General features: G+C 47.1%; 1 long non-coding RNA gene across 26 annotated transcripts in view; it reads right to left on the bottom strand.

The window, feature by feature from the left end:
* Positions 1 to 22,091, bottom strand: part of LOC112967900 — a 122,880-nt gene that overhangs the window by 8,337 nt on the left and 92,452 nt on the right. For 23 of the 26 annotated variants that reach the window (XR_003254169.1, XR_003254164.1, XR_003254162.1 and 20 more), the window contains 5 exons: positions 17,329 to 17,428; positions 6,756 to 6,861; positions 4,987 to 5,142; positions 3,901 to 4,127; positions 1,548 to 1,605 (listed from right to left, as the gene is read on the bottom strand). This is a non-coding gene — a long non-coding RNA (uncharacterized LOC112967900). Of the gene's footprint in view, positions 1 to 875; positions 1,015 to 1,547; positions 1,606 to 3,900; positions 4,128 to 4,986; positions 5,243 to 6,755; positions 6,862 to 17,328; positions 17,429 to 22,091 lie in introns of all 26 variants that reach the window. The other 3 variants (XR_003254166.1, XR_003254152.1, XR_003254157.1) reach the window with 3 other exon arrangements.

Raw genomic sequence — 22,091 nt, forward strand, 5'->3', positions numbered from 1 at the left:
CAAGAGCTACAAGTCCTCCTCCAGCCCTTGCCTAGGGCAGAGTGACAAGAAGTTTGGGACAGGTGAGATATTCCATTCTGAGATTTTACRGATTGACACAGGTTAGACTCTCATTTCTCAGAGGGCTCAGCTTGACCAGCTCACACTTCAGACCCGCTTTGCCCTTTCCATGCTGCAGCTTGAAACCCAAAGAGATAAAACTTCATGCCTCCTGAGTTCTGGCTGGCATAAGACTCTCTGTTTTAAGATAATACCCAGGCTGTAAAAATAAACARACAAACAAAAAAAMCAAAATYRGGTGAGGGACAGATGTGTTTGCTTCTGCTGCTCTTGCTACAGGGACAGAAGCCTCCAACAGAGAGATGGTGGGGATACCAGGGGGCAATTGCTCCCCCCAGGAGCTGCAGGTAGGCATCCTGCCCTAATCTAAGCACTCAGCTTTCTACTAGTTTGGATCAGGCCCCAGGCCTGGTACTAGAAGGTGTTGTGAGCACGCAGCYGCATCCCTACGGGCTTATTCCTTAACAACAGGGTATTGTCCCTCCCTGCAGGAAGCGCAGCCTCATGAGGCACAGTAGGACAAAGACACAATTTTACCCCGTGGAAGAGCTGGAAACCAGGAACAGGCCTGAGGCAGCCAATGGCTGCACTCTCTGACACATTTTGGATTTTGATGCAATCAGGCTTTCCTTAAAAAGGGGGTGATCAGCTGCAAACACAAGTGAACAGGGCGCTCTGCCTTCAGCAGGAAGCACTCGGGGAGCGCAAGGAGGTGGGAGGCGCAGGGGCCGTATTGCTCTGATCCTCTCCATTTCCCACGGCATGAATCAGCAAGAGACTCGCTCTGGGTATTCCAGAGCCACTCATGAACATACCCAGCTCATGTTTCACTTGACATTTAAGTTAGTCTCCTGCATACAAATATCCCCCATAGTGCATAACAGTAAAAATGGGGTCTTGAGGTTTGAAAAAGCCACCTGTGATCCTCCACCTTTGATGCTGGAGATGCACTGCCTGTAACAGAGGACAATATATAGTGTGTTATCCTTTCAAAATGGCTAGTTCACAAACTGTTGCCTCCCACTGTGGAGCAAGATAACCAAGAAAGGAACTAAGAGGCATCTTCAAACACCCCTGTGAATGCAGGCAAGGATCTGCAGAGAGAGAGGAGGAATCCCATGCTCAAAGGCAGTGGCAACACTGGTGAGCAAGCACACAAGTGTCTCTCTTAAGACAAGCTGCACTGGTCAACGACAGCAGCAAGACTCTTGTGCTACTCTCCCAGAGGGTGGAAAGGACCCCAAGTTCCACTGCCTCTGAAATTAAGAGAGCTAAAAAGAGCTGAATTTAAGAAGACAAAGGAAAAATTGTGGTAAGTGCCTGAAAGAAGGTGGGAACATGGAGCCACAGATCACACATCTAAGAGAGGGAGGAGCTCAAGGCAGGCAGTGATGGGGACCATGCAGGCACCCGAGGCAGAGAAAGTCTTGAAACTACTGTGGGAAATGCCTTCTTCCAGCCATAAATGAGACAGTTTTCTAGCTTACCAGATAACGACTTGGCAGGTTGATCCTTACATTCATGAATTCTTCCAAGCTGCTGTACCTAGACACAGGCACATAGACATGTAAAAAACAAAACAAAACAACTCCCAAACCCAAAGCACTTAATTAAGGTCGGGAATCAGCACCTACGATTTTTCACAGCAGGAATTTTATCCAGCTTCCATTCTTTGTCTGCAAATTCAGAACTTGGATAGAAGACGTTTCTCCAGTCCAGAACTGGACAGGATCCAGTTCTGATAGGATAGTTAGAATATATCCTTATCGCTGTGTGTTTTAGCTGTCGGCCTATATCAGATCATTTTGGACACACTAGGAGAAGCTACAGTGAGTGTCATTTCTGCTGGCTGCCATGTGGACRTGGATCAGGGGCGGCAGGAGGCAACCTGATGTACTGAGCTCAGTGCAGAAGGAGATGGCCACACAGGCAGAAACAAACCCTGTCTTGTGGTGGATACTCATTAAATATTTTGCTGCAACTCCCTTATTTCCAGGTGGTTCAGGCACTCGTATCAGCTGGACACTTTAGAGATAAGCCAGAGGAGTAGACTGTCGCAAGTTTTGACCCTGACATTTTGGATTACAAAACAGCACGCTACTGTCATGTCAAATACCATCCCATTAATTCTCCAGCGAGCACAGGTCAGTGGGAACTGAAGCCCATTAGCAAACAGTGACTGTGTGTTGATATTTCCTTGCTGTTAAATGCTAATAGCTCCAGCTTGCAATTTCAGCATCATTACCACACAGCACAAACATTGAGATATGGGAATTCTCTCCGCCTGGTTCTTAATATTTTTTATTCTCTTCCATGCAGTTTGAAACAGAATTCAAGAAAGGATATGGAAGTGGAGACAGACTTGATGTAAGACTTTGATTCTGGTGACAGCAATGATTAATTACAAGGCTTTTTAAGTTGAAATGTACATTGCAAAGGATTTATATATATATATATATATATACAAAGTAATTAAACCCCATTAAGGCATTTTCTTTTGCTATACCACATAAGAACTGGATTGCATCTGTACAGCATGCTGTCAGCCAGCTTATTCTGCAGAACTAAAGATGCTCTTGCTGTGGGTTACTGTGGGCCTGATTTATGAAAGGTTCCTCCCAACAATGCAATCCCAGCTTGATTAGCTACACAGTGACTATTTCTGAGAAGGATTTTTCTATTTTTGTTTCTTTTCCCCAGCAGGGGATTCCCTCTTAATTAGCTGCAGGCATAAAATTGCCACAAAATCAGAGGCAGAGATGGAAGAGAGTATGGAGGTCAATTCTTTCAAGTCAAAAGGGTTATTCCTCACCAGTTGGTGTGGAGTATTTTGTCCACCACTTTCCTGGAGAAAGTAAGCTGCAGTTGTACACAGAATTTTGGAGAATTACTAGAAGTTGAACTTGAGGCACTCTCACTCTGGTTCTGCTGGACACAGAGGGGGACACCAGAACAAAAAAGCAGTGCTGGGAAGCAAAAATCAGACAAGTTCATGTGAGAAATGAGACTCACATTTTTAGTAGCGATGGCAATTAACCACTGGAACAAACTACCAAAGGAAGTGGTGGAGTTTCCCCCTCTTGATGTCTTCAAATCAAAAAAATGCTCTAGTCAAGTACAAGTAATGGGGTTTGGCTGAGGAATAACTGGATCAGATTGTTCCTCCTTAAAAACTACAAAACCACATACGTAATGTGAAAATGCAGGGATCATATGGCTGTCCCATGTTCAGACGTAATGGTCAAAACATATCAGAAACTAGCTGTATTGTAACTACAAATAAACCATGTTTTTATAGTTTAGACTGGCCTTTTTACCACTGTGAAATGAGTAGGCAGAAGCAGCACATCCTTTAATGGGTGAGCTGGTAACTCCCCTGGGAAAGCAGCTATTTTACAGTTATAACTACTTAAAAGCTGACAAGGACATCTTCCTGCGTACTTACAGCACCAACCATAAAGTAACTGGATATTTTAAAGACAAACTTGTAACATGTCATCAAAGCAACTGATGCTTGAAACAGTAAGTGAAAAAGAAAGGTGTACAGGAATACTTGGCTTTTACACTGAATCCACACAAAGATCAAAGTGCTTACGGAGAAGAAATGGGGAAGAAAAAAAGACGTCAGGGAGACAGAGAACGGGAAGCACGGCCATCTGCTGCGATCGTGCGCTAGGCTAGCGGCAGAGACCCAGGCCTCCTGATCCCAGGCCAGGCTCTGCGCCTTTCACGGCAGCAGGATCGCACCACTAGCCCTTGTCTAGCAGGGCAGTGATCTCCCCAGCCCTCACAGCAGGARCGATGGTCTCTGCTTAAAGCCACCACACAGCCAGAACCCACCTCACTGCAACTGCAGCCACTCAGAGGACGAGGCGCACACACAGCTGGCCCGATAGACTTGAAGCATGTTTTCAGCTTCAGCATATCTCTGCCAGAGGCAGGACCATGGAGGATTTACTCTTGGCAGGTCCCAGTCAGAGCAGTTCCCTTGGTCCTTCTGCGGTCAGTACACTCAGGTCTCTGCAGTCCTAAGACGACAGCAGCAGGAGCGCTGCATGGGCTGGATCCTTAGGCAACGCAGAAAAGKGGGAAGAAAGTTGAGTATCTATTGATATCTGCCTTGGCTACAGCCCATTTGATACTAGCAGCTGTTAAACCAGTATCTGTAGTTGCAGTTCCACCCAGACCTAGGATCCCCTTGACCTTGCAGGGAYGTCACTCTCCAACTTCTCTTTATTTCTCTTGAATTTGGTGTGAAGAGTTTTGAAATGGGGGAATACATAGGTCTCCTGCCAGCCCAATGGCAGAGATACAACCAATACAAAGAGAAAACCTGCTGTTTTTCTTCWGTCTTCTACAAGTTTTATGAGGATTTAGTTTCCAAGACCATGAGAACAAAGTTATTTCTGTGCATAACAGGCACTGCACAAGCAGCAACAGTTCAAAGCTCACCCTAAACTGCAAGGACCTCTTTCAGAAGTTAGAAATTCCCCACGTTCGTTCTGGCCTCAGGCACTCTGCTGAGGTTTTCAGTAAGGCTGTAGCTGAAACTGAGCTCTTTGCATCAGAGACGTGTATCCACCAGGGTCTGAACTGAGACTCCTGGACAAGTGAACTTTGAATCGCTATTAACTGAAGCTGAATTCATTTTCCATTTCCAGSCCTTTAGGCTGACCCAGGGTAAAATCCTTCAGCAATTTCTCTCCTAACTGAGTAGGAGAAACTCTCCCTCTGCTATACTATAGACACACAAAATCCCCTGCAGGTTTATGTTACTACTTCCAACTAAGCATTAGAGAGCAGCTGGGATTAAGGGGTAACTTTGCTTTGACTATTACCGTCCCAAAGATCAGCAGTGTGCCTTTTACCTAGGAGACCCAAGACCAGTAGGTTAGGGTGGACATGGCTGACATCACATGGGCTTACCTTGGACTTCCTCCATCAGACAGGCTGGAGCAGCCAGGCTGGGTGCCAAACTCATCCTTCCTKGCAGCAAGACACCTCCCCTGCTCCGTCCCCTTCATCTCTCCTCAGCAGACAGTCTCCGTAACGGGATCCAGCTTGTCATCGCACAGGTTGAGTCTGTCATGAAGGGAAGCACATGACCCCAGGCCCGGGTCTGCTGTGCTCCTGTTTGCTCTCCCAGTCAGCAGCCAAGCTTGTGACTTTCTCCTGCTGCACACTGAGCACAAGGAGTACGAAGGAAACATGGCCTCGAGGGATGGCAGTGTGTGGGCCTCCCATCGCTAGCAGCTTTGATCAGATTTTCAAATTTAGGCTACGACTGATACGTCAATTACCTTTAAATTCGCTGTGGCAAATTAAGAAGTATTTCATTGTTCAACTAGTGCTCAAAGTTACTTAAAGAGCTGCAACAGCCTCCTAGGCTGTTTCTGGGATTGTCTCTAAATAATCTGCCATCTGTTCTTCACACCAACCCTTCTCACTTAAATTCAGGGTGCCTGGTACCTGGGGAGAGCTGCCCCRCTGTGGAGAGGAAGTATTTTGCTATCACCAAAACCACAGCTTGCAGAAAGGCTGGAGGCTAACCAGTGTACACGGAGGTCCTCCAGCACTGGCCCACACTTCTTGGTGCACAGAAGGAGAGATGATTTCACTCTGCCATCCACTGGGAAAAAAATCAGAGTACCTAAACTTGTGGAGATCCAGAGCTTGTATTGCTGGAAGTCTGAGCAAGGCATAAAAATGGGAGCAGCAGCAATCATATGGATGTTTGAATCAGCAGAACACCCTTGATAAGAWTTCTTCAGTGTGTGATGTGTACCAGGCCTTGTCAACAGCAGGGTCTCAAAGGTGTTAACAGGGGGATCTCGGGGACTTCTTACTGCAGAGGGTCTCCTCGATCCCCTTCCCACTCAGTGCTACACAGCCCACCTCCTAGGCTGTTCCTAATTACAGACCATCCAAAAATTGCTTAGATTAGTCTAAGACTATTCTACTCACACTTCCGTCATCTAAATGATGGAAGGACAGAAGACAGCCAGGAGCTGGCAAGGTTTTGTCYGTACGTCAAGGGCTTGGGGGAACTTCTGGGACGGTCGACCTGGGGYGCCCCTGGGACCCTCTGAGGGTGCTGCAGCTCCTGTGGGGGCTGYGTCGCTGCCATCTCCGTGGCTGCTCATACACCAACAAGGATGAGAGGCAACTAGGGACAGCTACAACTTCAGCAAAATGCACCAAAATTACAAGTAACAGTAGCAAAACATTACACAGATTTGGGCTTCTTCTCATGCAATTTGACCGCTGAAAACAAAACAGAAGAGCATTTTCCCTATAAGTCCAGGGAGTTACCAGGGACCATATACACCTTTCAGCTCTCCAGTGGGGGCTTCTTACACTTTGCAAGCACAGAATGAAACATTTCAAATAGTGGAAAGAGACAGAGAGACAGAGAGAGGGACAAAACCTCCCCAGCAGGATAAGAAAAGCAGGGAATTGCCATGTGCGTCCTGATCCTGCAATCATTATCTCAAATGGCAATTTCCATTGCTTTCATCAGGGTGTCAGGCAAGAGGAGGAATGCAGGATCTGGGACCCAGCATGGGTGATGCTATCAGTGGTTCATTCTCACAGAGCTGGAAATTCCTGCCAACATGTTAACACCCCCTGCTACCCACACTTTTATTCTATACCATCACATATTCTAGAGAATTGCTTACTGCTGTTACACTCACCTTGAAACAGCGTGGCTGTAAAGCTTTGACGTGAAGTCCAGCTTTGGACTTCCTCTTGCCATTCAAGCCACCTTGAGCTCCTTCCAAACCAAGGCACAGGGCTCACCTAGGCAGAAAGTCCATGGCAGGGATCAGACAGCGGTGTAAGGAGGGGAAATTAGTCAGCAGGTAGCACAGCTGGGCTCCATGGCCATCCCTGCCGGTCAATTGTTTGTCTAATTTTGAGTGTGATGCAATCTGCTGGCAGAGTGAGGGTGCAGTGATTTCATTATACACCCACTCACCACCCACATTTTCTTACCCTGACCCACCGAGATGCAGAACACCTGCAGCACCTACAAACATCAGCAGGTTTGGAAACAATCAACACCCACAGCTGTATTTCTTGCTGTTACACAGATCTGTATCCAGACATTGCTGTGGTCATAAGATTACACTTCTTAAAAAAAGATAGGTAAGAGGCAGGAAATAGACTGAGTCTTCGATAGCCATTCATAACTGGGCTTTGTATCTCTCAGGGCAGAAAGAGAATTAATTCTTGCTCTTTATTGCCTAAGAAGTCACACTGAATCAATGGACATGCTTGCAGGGCTAGGCTGTTTGCATGTGCATACAGGACATACGCACCACAGGAATAGGTTGTGCATCATTGTTTTTGTTTTCACAACACAGGCCTAGAAAGATTCCTCATGCCTGTTTTTCAACATGAACTGCCAGACTGCCTCAGCTCTCTGGATTTTGCTCCTGTTTCCTCTGAGAAAAGATGTGGTAACGAAGTCAGCGTTAGTCAGGAGACAGTGCAGACAGGGCATTCTTGGTCGATCACTCTGATCCGTATGACATCATGCGAGTGTAGGAGGAAGCTGTGCATATTGTTTACCTCCTCGGCTTTCAGTAATGCTCCAAGCAGCTTTGGAACAAACAAATGGTTTTCAATGTTTGCCTCTCGACATCAAAGTCATGAAGAAAGGAAATAGCTTGATTGAATTTTCTAATGGTCAACAGGAAGCTTTACCTTTCACTGCCACTCTTTAAATCTACCCTTCATTTTCCGCCCTTGGTCTCCCTGTGGTGGACTCTCTCCTGGATCTGACAAGAGCTCTACCCTCATTAGAGCAATTAGGCTGAGAAGCACAGCACCAAAGAACCCCAARCCCAAGCAGGCCTTGCATTCCCTTTCAGTGTTTCTGTATCAGGAGTCAGGCTTTGTTGAGATTTGTGTTTCTTCTGTTGTATGTGYGATTCTCCACTGCCAGGCTCTCCACCAGCTACTGATCTTCCATAGACRTGCCTAGAAACAAGGGCGAGAAGTGACAGGACCCTTTAGGCCACGTTGCCTGTGAGGGCTTGCTGAGTCCATTTCCATTTAGGTCTCTATGAAAACCCGCTGTAGACTTCACAGGCTGCACAGCATGAGAGGATGTTTTTATTCAGATGCACCTTAGAAAGATTAGTGCCCTGATGTCTGGCACTAGGTATCTTCCCTGGTTTGTAGGTTCTCTCCCTGTCCATCCCCTCTCCAGCAAAGCATAGCAGAAATGGCAGAGTGGAAGAAAAGGAGCTGAGGAGCACTATAGAAGCCATGCCCCTCCAAGAGTCTCTTCCTCACAAAACTACATGCAGAAATGAGACGTTTTGGGACCCCTGGCATYGCACTGATAGCTCTCCAGAACACCTCTTAAACCAGGAAGGGTAGCCTGCAGATTTCTCTGCTGGTCTAGGTTTGTGCGTGTCCCTATTTTGTAAAGAGCTAAGAAAATCAGGGGAGTGAAACCACATGAATCAACTCTTACTAGCTGAATAGCACCCAGGGGAGCTGAACTGGGGACTTGACYCTGAAACCAGACGTGACGGGGCAGATGAGTGGCTGCAGAGGAAGAACTGTTTTGGTGGAGTGGGAAGCCATCTGGCAGAGGCCAAGGATGTCACCTGAAGACTGATAGATCAAGATGGACTTAGGAGAGGTGGAAAAAACACAGGCTCTTGGAGCAGGAAGAATGTGGTAAGTCAACAGAAGYTGGAAGAACAAAGCCACTGGTTGCCTTTCGAACTCAGAGTCTAAAATGAACAACAAAGCAAAGTCAACAAGCTGCTGTGGGTACCTGGTTTCCAGGCAGTTGTATCTACAAACTAATAATGCATTCAGAGGCACTCCGGGAGAGCTTAATGCTAATTTAGGTCAGCGCTGTGCAAACACTGCAGGATTTAGTTAATGAAAGGCTTCAGAAACTGAACCCTGCCGTTTGCTTTGTAGTGGGAGGAAGTGAGCCCACACCTGCGGCTCGCAGCGCTCCAAGCGCGGGGCTCGCGGGGCACCCCGTGCTGACCCTCGCCTCTCCCCGTGCTGACCCTCGCCTCTCCCCACGCGCACCCAGCCCTCGCCACGGCGCCTGCGCTCGCGTGGGCCGCGGAGCAGCGGTTCTCCACCAAACCCTGCCCACCGCTCACAGCAGCTCGGGCTGCAGCTCCCAAAGGCTGAGCACCTAAACCCGAGCGGCTAAGCCGGGCAGAAACCAAGTTTTAAAGATATTCTGTGTTCCGTGCAACGCCGGCTCCGAGCGCCGTCCTGTCCTTGCGGCCCCGGCCACGCGGCACACAACGCCCCGGCTCCCTCCCTCACCCGCCRGCAGGAGCACAGCCACAACCGGGTTGGATAATAACCCGGAGCAGTATTACAACCGCTTCACACAAGGTTTCCTCTGGAGACTCACAGAAGATGATTGAATTTATTGTACATTTCCTGTTTGGTGAGTCTTCTGCAGTCCTTCACGCTGAGAGGTTACAGCCGCCCTCTCGCAGCAGCGCTGCCGGCTGTTTAAAGCCCAAACACCRGCTAGTCTGCTCTCTGCCTCGGGGATGCCCCCGCGCAGCGCTGCGGGAGGCAGCCGGGGCTTCCCGGCCGGCCGGTGCCCGCACGCCGGGGAGGGCACTCCAGGGGAAACAAGGCCTCGTCTCGCTTTCTGGCCCAGGCTGTTTTACACCCCCTGTGGCAAACAGACCTAAAAAGTGAGATGAAAGTTCAGTTCTTCTCCTCTCCTTTTGGCCMTACGGCCAAAAGTGGGTTTTCTCACACTTGCATCATCTAAATGACGGAAGGACAGAAGACAGCCGGGAGCGGGCAAGGTTTTGTCCGTACGTCAAGGGCTTGGGGGAACTTCTGGGACGGTCGACCTGGGGCGCCCCGGCACCCTCCGAGGGTGCTGCGGCTCCCGTGGGGGCTGCRTCGCTGCCACCTCCCTGGCTGCTCGTACACCAACAGGGATGGGAGGCGACTAGGGACAGCTACAGCTTCAGCAAAACGCACGCAAAGCCCTAATTCAGGCCAGCGCCAAGCGCAGCAGCGCTGAGCGCTGCCTCTACACCCACGTTTCGCCATGGCTGCTAGTGGGCCTTGGCAGGCCTGACCTCCTCCTCCTCCTCCTCCACCCTTCCTTGCGGCGGGGGCTTAATCCCGTTTTGTGCTCTTACGCTCCCCCCACGCACACCCCCGACAGCGGGCAGCGACACGAGCAAGCTGCAAACCCTCAGTGTTGCCCCACGGCTCTAATTGGCAACAGATGAAGACAGGCTGTTTCCTGAGACACAAGAGTTTTAACAATCCCTAAAGCCTCTTAGGCAGCGGCGATATTCTAAATGGGAGCTTTATTCTCCAYGCTGCTCAACAGAGCCGGTATTCAGACATGAAATGCTGAAATACTTGCTACGAGCCCCCRCTCGGGACTGGAAAACCTCCCTGCAGGCCTGGGGTCTTCCAGATCACTCTCCAGGAAACTGCAGAAAATACTCTCTCACACTGATCTGAACTAGAAAGGACGGAGAGGCAAGATGACCCAGCCCAGAAAGCTCCCAGAAAGTATTTAGAGGGCCCAGGCAAGAATTTCAGCCCTGGACTCCCAAATACCTCTGGCTCCCCCCATTTGCTACRATTTTCCAACACACTAGAAGCGTTTGCATCCTGAACTGTTTCCTGTGCACATGGTTGGCAGCATATAGCAATTCCCAGGGTCCCAGCAAAATCCAGCACAGGGACCCTCACTGTCTCACCATGTATTGCTGTCTAGGAAGCCAGAGGCTTCCCTGAGCTTGCAAAACAGGAGGATCCAGGGCAAACCAGCCCGCTGACCCCTGGTCTCTCGGACRCGGGTGGAGGGAGTATTATTGCCACTGGTGGTGGCAAGAATGAATCTCAGTTCACTGCAGCTACTTCCTCCGCAGGCTCTCATGCATCTTGCTCTCCGCTGTCCCCTGATCTCTTCCTTAGCCACAGACGCAGGACGGCTGCTGCCAAAGGGACAGAGAGCCAGCAGCTGCCAAGGGTTCACGTGAGCTCGCAGCATTCCTCCAGAAGCTCCTCTAATCTCAGCAGACCTCAGCGGGTGGACGGCAGCCAGTTGCCATCACTACATCCTAACTAGACCTCTCTGCAAAGCCCATACAGTGTTACCACCGTGGGAGCTAAAAGGAAAAAAAAAAAAAAAAAAAAAAAAAAAAAAAAAAAAAGAGAGTCGCCTGGCCAGTCTAACTGCATTTGGTTGATCTGATTTCAGGCATCTGCTAAGACACAGCATGACTATTTATTATAATCAGCTTACTGCACAAGGACAGTGTTAACCAGGCTTTACTGGATTAAAACCTGCCAACTAATTCACAGCACCTAACCAGCCAGTACAAGTGGGCTGGGTCTCTGTGTTTTGTTTAAAGCATTTTAGCTGGCATTAAATAAAGGGGAGCACCTGGGCAAGGTGGCAGGGTACAAAGGCTCTATTGATCCGGGAGCGCAGGAGCAATCCCACGGTGAAAGGGCAATGGAAATAAAAAGGCTGCAGTCCGACTGCAGGCAGGTTAACACAGAGCGGAGTCTCAACAGCGCTGAACGCAAAGACTGTACCTTGACAAATTCCCTTTCTCTCAAAGTGCTCGTGGCTCTTTCTAAAATCATCAGCAGCCTGAACTTAATGTCAGTTGTAAAACTCAGACTAAGCTGGAATGTGCAGATCAAACATTTTGTTAAACTGGCCTGGAGGYGAAAATATAGATGAATACATTGAGGGGCAGGGGGATAAAGTTATACARGATTTTTAGAAGTCCTCAAAGAGCAAATATTAACTGCAGTGCAGCCATGTCAGAGCCATTTTGTATGCAAGCAAAAATGGAACTTCACCCAAAACTACAAAAGGAAACGTAAAAATAAAGTTATACTTAAAAAAAAACCAAAAAACCCACCCACATGAGAAATCCCCACAGTGGAGTAAGGCTGGAAACTCTCAGTGTCCATGACAACACCCTGAGGCAGGYTTTAGGTCCCTCTGCCACCTGGACCGCGGGGCATCATACATGCTATAACCTCTAATCTAGACTTGTCTGTCTGGAATCCCTGTCAAGCACAAGGAATCTGATTTAAATATTTAAGATGCTCTCTGTGAAGGTGATTGCTCTACAGAGAATTTCTGCACATTGCAGTAAACTTCTGCTGGTCATTTATTCAAGAAGTCCTCAGAACATTTGAGATAATTTTCTGACCAGGACCAGGTATTTCTAAACCATTTAAAATGCTAAGAATCCTTGCCTGGAAAAAAAGAAAAAAAGTATATTCAAATCCTGACTGCATTCCTGTAGTCCTATCCATGGGCTCATCCATCCTCCTTGGAGAAGCAGTGGCCAGATCACAAGGTGGAAAAGGCTGCAGTCTTACCAGGGAGTCACTCAGTGCCCTGGTGAACCCCTGTGTCTAACCTGCTCATCACCACCTCTCTACTTGCGCCTATACTTGTGCATTTCAGTAATTTATCTCCAGTCCTCTTGCTGTTGGGAGGTTCGGGGAACCTCTATTTAACAACAAAATCCCTGTGACCCCCGCTGGCAGGGCCTGATACAGATTTCTGTTCAGCTTGCTCAGTTTTCCGATTAGCTTGTGAGGTGCTCTCCAAGCCCAGCTTCTGCGGTCTTACAGGTTACCTCAAGGCACCTGCTCTGATTAAAGACAAATGCAAACCACGTCCCCTGAAGGCTCCAACATAACAAGGAAACAAGAAACCAAGGTATTCTCTTTGCATGGAAATCCCATACTGGGGGGCCAGGGGAAGTAGGCTGACTCAGGATTTTTGCATGTTTGAAGTTGGCAAAGCTGATATTTGTGCACTGACACATTACATAATTAAATACAGCCAGACTAAGGTGTTGGCTGTAAGCCTCTGCTTCCTCCAGTGGAGCCTCCACCTTCTAAAATAGGGGATGACCTCTGATTTCCCACCAACACCCACATCCTTACATAAAGATAGCAGCTGCTCCTCGCTAGGGTGGACAGGGAGCTACTGCAGTTGCACTGGTTTGGCCGTGGCTCCTAACCACATCCCCTAACGCAACGCCTGGYGACTTTCCCAACACAGCCCCTGCTCCCTGCTGTCTTGGGGGCACTACAGAACGATGCCTCAGAAATTCCCAGATCCTACAAGGGAGAAATGAATGCAGATGGACCAGAACAAAATGGTGTATCTGGCAAAAAACGGGCCTGGGAATGCATTAAACCAGTGTAAGGACCTGCAAGATCACCAAAGGTTTCATGCAGTCAAAATCTCTACTTAGTCATCTCAGTTCTTATATTGGCTTCTCTTGGTCCAGACACACCCCAGAAGGAGGTGTAGGAAATAGTAAATGAGAGGATCATAACCAGACATTAAGCCTTGATATTACACTGACTCTATTAACCCAAATTGGCAATATGCACATTCCAGGCTGAGTCCCTTGGCGAGAAGTGCCAGACGGCCAGCTCAAGCCCSGAGCATTTATCACCCTGCTCCCACCCGGGGCTGGGCTCCCTTTGTGGGGACTCTGCCCAGAAGCTAAAGTGCAGGTACTGCTGCCTGTTTATGCTGCTTTTCAATTTGCACATGAGCAATGTGTTGAGGTGAAGTCTCCAGCTACTCCCCCTTGAAAGCAGCCAAGCAGCCTTTGCTGTGGTTGGGAGGAAGAACAGGGGGAGGCAGCAGGGCTGGGCGAGAGCAGCAGGGTGGAAGGCAGCAACCCCAAATGGTTTTCCTCTCCCACCCACTCTTGCTACTATTGGCAGGTTTATTCCTGCAAGCACTGATCCCTCGTGATTCAAATAATACAAAACAGACCTGGCTCCTCTGCAACACCCACATAAACGACTCCCTCCTACAAGAAAGTTAGCCCATATGTAAAGCATCTCCAATAAAAAAGCCTCCTCTCTCTCATTCCTCAAGTCCTCTAATTCTCTGCTGACACTTCTGCTGTTGGCCTGGCCAATAGGATCTTACCACTGCTGGGGCAGTGGAGCTTTGGGGGTGTCAAATCCTGACACCTCCAGCAGGAAAAATCCCGCTATCCAGCTCACTTGCGGCAGCAAAGGACTACATTGCATCCGAATCTGCATGCACGACTATGTCCGGGGGCTTCTAGGACTTGGGACACCATGTTGGGGAGCTGCAGAGGAACCAGCAGGATCTGAATGGAGCAGAAAAGTGTGCACAATGTAGTTTTTCCCTCTGTTGCTAGCTGGTTATATGAGCAAGGGCACATAGTCTTCTCCCATCCCCACGCCTCAGTTTCCCTATCTGTACAAAGGGGCTAATGAAGCTTGGAGCACAAACCGCTTTGCACTGGCACCTTCTGTTGGTGTGCTTCTTGTGGAAAGATTCAGCACAAGAGTTTAGTGTGCTTTAAAAATGGCATATGATACCCAAAGCTTAGTGTGTGCTCTAAGCGTCTGTGGACTTTCTGTACTGGGGCACTGTAAAGTCACACCCTGCTGGCTGGTCTCCTGTCTGCATGGGTCCTACAGAGGTGTGGGGAAGGATTCAGCACCTAGACATGTAAAAAGCCAAGAACTGTTATAATTAATCTTTCTCTTTAAACAGAAATCCAAAAGACCATTTCTGTCCCAAGGCATCTAAAACCTAAGATGTTATATAGGCATCTTACATGCAGCAGAGGAGAATTCAAAGGGAAGGTGAAGTAGTCACATCTGAACGTGGAATACGTTCTGGCCTATTGCCAAGGCTACTTTGCATATCGCAGTGAAGAATTTTGGCGTGATAAAATTAACGGCAGTTTGTGATGCCTATGTAGGATGGATCCGGGATCCTTCCCAAGCTGGGCATGTGCAGTCCAGCATTCCAGGATATTCAGGACATAAAGCTCTGGTTTGCCCATCAGCAAACGCTGGTTAACATCTACCTCATGCAGAACGTGCACAGCCAGGCAATCTGCTCTCACACCRCTGCCGCACCACCACCTCCTACCCTAGCTGGCCCTGAGCGAAGCGCACAGAGCTATCCTTTCCACCGAGAAGGGCTGCTGAGGCAGGAGACAGCACCTCAGGGGGCAGTTTGACAACGCAGAGGCACTGATTTAACAGCTAGCTGCTTYCCACTGGCCTCGGCTTAGTGAAAATGCGACGCTGCCCCTGCACAGCAGGGCAGAGCGATGGGAGCTCCCCTCAGCCCACGCGCTGTTGCAGACGAGGTCCATGTACAGTGATGTGCGCTACGTGCTCCTGCCAGCTCCAGGTCAGACCACCAGTACGTGAAYCCCATGACTGCTACCAGAAATGAACACATACAGCAGTGAAACTCAACAGACAGAAAACTTATTTCATCTGTAGCACTGTCTGGATTTGTTCCAGCATTAGACACAGCAGAGATTGTTTTTTGTTAGCTTTCTTTCTTCGTGAACTTTCTTAAAAAAAAAAACCCCTTAATTATATCCTAAATTAGAATGTAGACAGGAAGGCTTCAGAATAGGAAAAATCCAAACCATTTCTGCTTCTCAGTTGCAGAGGCACTCTTGAAAATCTCTTAGACTCTTAAAAAAAAMCAGAACTAGTGCACTGTCCACCTTTCATGCTCTTCACTTATTTGCATGGCATTTCATGCTGTTTGGGTAGTAACTCTCTCTGTGTTGTACAGGGCTTTCCCAGAACTGTGCAGGCAAGTTTAAAATCCAGTCAATCACGCCATCACTTCAGTGAGAATTTTGCATTTTTATATGGCAATGACTCATGAGAATAATTTTTATTATCTCGTGAATAATATTTGCAGAGAGGGTGGACTGGCTGTGAGRAGACCGGTGCTTTGTTCCTAAATCTGCTTTTGACTTGGTATAATTTTTATCTCCCTGTGAGCAAGTCACTTATTACCTCTCAGTTTCTGTCACCTTTGTCTAATTTTTCTTTTTRGATTAATTAGATTGTCTCACACTATGTCCTTTTGTATAAGAGGGCTGGGCAATTGGCCCTGGAAACTGCTCACCTACTTTCCCTTTTCAAATGCAAGGTAGAACAGGGAGCACAATTTAACGTCGCTGTCTTTCATATGTTGTAAGCCTCTTAATTCTACTCCTTTGAAAGCTGGGTGCTATTTTCTGTAAAGACTAATATCATAAAATAGGCACAGCCAGAGGATAAATAGGTAAAAGTCATTATTAAGATCAGAATGACGTGGTTTGTAATGATTTAGAATTATCTTAGAAAGGACACATAAAATCACTTTTCCCCAGTGTGAGGGACTGAATCTTTCCTGAACAGAGATTTTAAAAGTGTTCCAAACATCCTCTGTTCAGAGGAAACTCTGTTCATTAATATCATATAGGACATAAAAACCTTTTGCTTTTCTTCTGGTAGGGTGGAGAACAAAAGTGATTCCAGTTATATAAGCAGGATCCCAAGATAGCTATTTTTTCCATACGGAAATATGTGAGTTCAAGGCTTTTATTTTTATTATAGAAGAGGAGTCTAGGACTACCTAACATAATGTAACATAAAAAGAGCCACCCTGGGAGAGACCAAAGATCCCTCTAACCCAGTATCCTGTCTCCAGCAGTGGCCCACAGCAGATACCTAAGGAAAAAGTGGAAGGTTAAACAGGAGAGAAACTTCCCCAGCACGCTCTCCCCATGCTCCCGTTCTGTGGCTATGGGATTTCCTGAGCCAGAGATACTGTGCTTATGTGTAACAGACCTTGACAGGTCACTTTGTACCTTATGGCTTCCATGAACTGACATGGTTTCCACAGCTTAGCTGCAAGCTGTATGAAAAAGCCCCTCTTTCTGTTTGCTTTGAACTTGCCACTTGATAATACTATTAATGCCCCATGTTCTTGAAGGATGAGGAACCACAAATAACCATTCTCAGCTCTAGATCTCTCTCAGCCACTTCTCACACCACATCTTTTCTAGGCTGCAGAGCCTCAGTCTATTTAGTGGTCCACAGAGAACCCGCTCCATAACTCTCCCCAAAGAGAGAACCAGCTGTTTATGCCTGCCTTTTGTTTCTCTCTTTTCACCAGTTAATTAGCTGGAAAAGGACCTTTTCTCTTACTCCCTGTTGTTGGCAAAGAGGTGTCTGGGGTAGGAAGAGGAGCTGCTGTTTTGTTAGGGATACAGCAGCCAGGTACCGACTAGAGTAGAGGTAAAAGAGCAAGGCCAAGGGAGGGTGACTCAGAAGGCAGCATGCCTGACCTGTGACGGTAACGCTGGGACCTCCCAGCTGGGAGGCCTGGCATGTGTAAGGAACCTGCCTSCTGTGGGGCAAAAGACGTTGTCCTGTATCTATTACCTTCAGGTCCCTCAGGATGGAGAGATGCAGAACTCAGGAATGCAGGTGTGCAAGGACCGACTCCTGGCAAGTCTCACTGGTGTGAGCAGTCACACGGGGTCTGTTGAGCAGAGCAAACCCTTCGTGTGAGAGCAGGACTCCTCACATCTGTAAGATGCTGCTCAGCCTGTGCTTTTGATAAATGTCCCACTCATACCTGCTCCCACAATCTTCTGACATGAACAAGTCCTCAATAAACGTAAATAATCTGAGGAGATTTTCCTTCACTAAGATGTCCCTCTTCAGCTGCTACCTTCAGTGGGAACTGAAATAGGTCAATAATGAGAAACTAATGAAAATCCCACCCTTCGTTAACATTTGCTTATGATATTAGCTCATCCTGAGTCATGACATAACTCTACCCAGTAACCCACATATTGTACACAGGATACGTTTGCACTGCAATCAAAGAAATAATCATTGAGATGTTTACTGCAACTAGACATTATATAATAGTTGTGGCTAGTCTTACTGTCTACACTGGTCACATAATTTAATATTTTCATACTGATAACATAAAAGTAACAGGAAACAAACAAACAAAAAAACYCCCACAAAAATCCAGTCAACAAAAACCCTTCCAAAGAAATTTGCACCAATTTTACTCTTCCACTGAGAATTTCCTCCTATGTATCTCATAAGRGAATCCACAGCACTTGTCGGTAGGATCTCTGACCAGATTTCAAAGCATTTAGACACAGAGAGACAAAGAAAGCTGTCTAGTCAGGGTATTTTAAGCATTTGACTTTTTCAGGTTAAGAAATTGATATAGAAATTTTAAGTAACCTTTCAGTGACAAAGCTTTGGTTAAATCCCCAGACAATCTATGTCATTAGGGTGGGATTCATCTTCCCTATCCTTGCCTGTTTGATATTCAGGAGCTTGGTCTTTTTCAGTTGTCAGAGCTTCTAAGCAAATGTACCTCCAGAGTATGACTTATCCCATTTTAAGACAGGCAGCTAAGAGGATAAGGTGAACTGACTTTCACAGGTGTTTCTCTCCATTAACTATAGGAATTATATACAACTGGCTTATTAAAGACACCTAGTGTTTGGATGACTACTATTAGGTAAGAAGAATATCATTGCTCTCATTACTAGGCACCTATATTTGTGTTTTAGATGTGATTTAGGTACTGGGAACTTCAAGCTTGCTGCCAGGTAACAAGACTTGGGTTTTAAGACTGTTGGATGTTTTTGAAAATATTCCTCTAAATATGTCTCAACCTATGACAGCTGGGAGTGATGTGAAGCAGCAGGGCAATATTCSCTCCCCAGTTCTGCTGAGGAATTGTCTGTGGGTGTTTCAGCAAACTGCCTGGCCACTCAACGCCTTGTGTTCCTCCTCAGTGTGACAGTTTTCAAACTTTACAAGACATTACAAGACTTTTGAACATTTGCAAGGTATGTTGAATTCCTCACAGGGATGGCACTGTGGGCAAACAAAGTGATAGCCTCATATACCACTGATCTTTCTATCTCTAGCTCAGTCAGTATCAGGATGCCAAATCCTAGCCGATCTTCTCCCAGGAAAGGCTTCTGCAGGGAGTCCTGTTGCCATCAACAGGCGATGCTGCTCTCACAGAGCACACAGCATCTCACAATACTTCAGGTCAGAAGGGACCTTAGGAGGTCTCTGGTCCAAACCCCTGCTCAAAGCAGAGATAACTTTTGCATTTTGGGACCTTCTCCAATTAAGTTTTGAGTATCCCCAAGGACGGATAACACATAATCTCTCTAGGCCGCTGTTCCAGTGTCTGACCACCCATGTTGCATAAAAAGCCTAACTCTGTCAGAGAAGGCTGCCCTGACATGCAGCAGGTCTGCCTAGGTTATTCTTAGCTGCCATCAGCTCCGAGAGTAAGATAATTTCACATCCCTCTGTTTGAAAATCTAATTATGTTAAGGCCTAGATACATTATAATTGTAAACTATTGGACAGATGATAAAAAACTTTCTGCTCCATCCTCTGCTCATCAAAGTATTTTGTGGAAATAAATACTCTCCTGCTAATTATGGGTATATACGCAGGACTGTTGGGTTTGTTTTGCTATGTTATTACAACGTTGTACCTGGCAGGGTGAGCAGAAGGGTCAGGGCTGCAGATCAGTAAACAGGAATGAAACTGGGAAATCTTGAAGACAACTGTAAAGCAGAGTTTTTCCACTCAAAGTTTGATCTATTATTGTAATGAATGTTGCATCCTGCGACAGGAAGGTAGAAAAATAACAGGAAAGATTCCAAGGAGAAGAGGACAAAGCTGCAGTAAGAGAGAGTTGGGCAAAGAAAGTCTTTGCAAGCTCATCAGCTTTGATTGAAAAATGGTTTTCTGCTCACCCTGCATAATGTGATTTGTATACTGTTCAGCGCAATCATTAGATGAAGTAGTTAACTGGCTCTGTTATGTATTATGCTACAGGTGCAAGGTCTGGAATCCCACATAATTGCTGCATATATCTAGATTTAGCTTATCATCATTTTTTACATTAATTTTGAAAAGTAAAGGAAGAGCTTTGCAGTTGTCCTATGCTGAGCTGTGAAGCCAGAGCCACCCACTCAGCTCTAATGGTGATCTCCCCAGGTCAGGGGCAAGGTCTGTGAGCTGGCAGGCCTGGAAAAAGTGATCTACAGCTCACACAGATGGGCTGTGCTGTACGCAGCGGCAACAACCCAGGCAGCCAGATCCAATATTTAAAAGAAGAAAATGAGCCCATCACCAGGAAGCAGGTAAGAATCGACTACCAGCTAACCCTCTGAGCATGTGTGTGGCACTTTCCACGGGGGATCCCCAAGTGCTTCACGGCCTCCTGGCCCCCTCGTGCAACCAGACCAAATGTTGTACATATGGAAACTGATGCACAAACAGGATAAGGGTTTCACCTGAGGTTGCACAGAAGCAGACAGTGGAAGGGATGGTACCACACCTAGATGGTGTGAATCCCTGTCCTGGGCTTTAGCCACAAAAACATCACCATTATGTAGTCAGGCTTTTTGGCAAGGGGGAGATKGGCTTCGTTTATGGGCTTCTAAGAAATCCATGCCCTTAAGGCTTGTTTAGGCAAGTACATCCTAGGGAGTTATTTTTTAACAGTCTGATGTCTTGCCTGTGCTGTTACTGCTTGCTGCTGCCTGTGTGCTGAGCACATGTACCCATCTCTCGACCAAGCCTTTCAGCCATGGGTTAACCTTGTCCGAACTGTCCTTGCACAGCTCCGTACCCTTGGGCAATGGCAAATCCCGCCTGCTGCTGCTCAGCACTAGTGTGTCACCACATGCTACTAACCACTGCTCACCTGTCCTGACAGAGTGACCCACACTGGTCCAATCTGTAACTCGTTCAGTCTAACGCAATCCCCAGCCGAATGGCTGAGACTGTATTAATTAACGCTGCGCTAACCACTATCAGGGTGGAGAGCAGGGTGGAATCACTGGACGAACAAATAAAACCAGGACACTGAAACCAGGCTAATACCCTTCTAGCAACTGTTATCTTAAAGAGAGCGACCTGTTTTCCCCATTCTGCAACCACTAACACCCGGAGAGCGCAGCTGACGGCTCCTGCCTTTACAGGAATAACTCACAGGCCTTTAGCTGAGCACACTCAAGTGCCTTATGCAGAAGGGGGGGCCGAGATTTGGAGCCCCTGCGCAGTGCTGAGATCAGGTAAACGTCAGCCGTTGCAGGTACTGTGTCAACAGCAGGGCTTTTGCCCCTCCAGCCAGGCGCAGGGCTGTGCTAGCGGGGCTCACCCTGGGAAATCGGAGGCGTGAAACAGAACAGGGCAATGTTGCAGCTCTGCTGACGCAACTCATTCTCGTCCGGGCAGGCAGCAAAACACCCACTGCAGAGCTGAGCTTCGAACTTTAGTTTAGGTGACTTTCCTGACCCCACCGACATCTATGGCATACTGCTGCTGACTCTGTGAACTGCAGACCTCTTCTTTACCAGGATTCTTTTAAAGGAATTACACTTTTTTCTCCATATATGTGGGAGAAATAAGGTACAAGATATTTTTTGTCGGTGTTATATCACCCATACACCTTTAAGACAATATTTTCCTCTGCTTTCTTAGAAGGAGAGATTAAAAAAATCTGATCAAAGGAAACCAGGGCTAACCTCACTCAGGAAGTGCTCTGATTAGAAGTAGAAATTTCAGATTTGTTTACCTGATGGTTATTTGTTGTGAGGTAACAAGGACTTAGCCTTTACTGCAGTGAAGAGACTTCCCTAAGAAGCCAACTCACTCTACTGCCATGAAATAYATATCATGTTACCGGAAGTAGGATTTGAATCAAGCTGGGAAGGCTTTCTAAATGCAGAAGCAGAAAGTCCCTATCTCAATGAGCTTACAATTTAGGACAAAATACAATAGATAGATGCAGACAGACAAATGCATTGGGAAGTGCCAGGCGGCAGTAAGATATCAATAGGCAACCTGCAGGGCAGTGRTGTCAGCTACTGGTGGTACTACACTGGCAAGGGCTTTGGAGGTTTCCTAGCCAAGGAGAAATTTAAGGAAGCATTTTGAAGAGGATAGTTTGTGGAATAGCTTCAGAGCATTAAAGACACCTTGAGAAAGATCTGCTAGTCTAAGGATTTAACAAGYGAGTAATGGACTTGGGCTCACAGGCCAATGGAAGGTAGGAGCTGATATTGCAGAAGGGAGAGAGAGATGAGGAAGGGTGGGATGTGCTTCAGAAATGAGCCTGAATAGTCTATGTTTGA

This window comes from Apteryx rowi, unplaced genomic scaffold, assembly GCF_003343035.1.
Source record: "Apteryx rowi isolate R43461 unplaced genomic scaffold, aptRow1 scaffold_3, whole genome shotgun sequence".
Classification (NCBI taxonomy): Eukaryota; Metazoa; Chordata; class Aves; order Apterygiformes; family Apterygidae; genus Apteryx; species Apteryx rowi.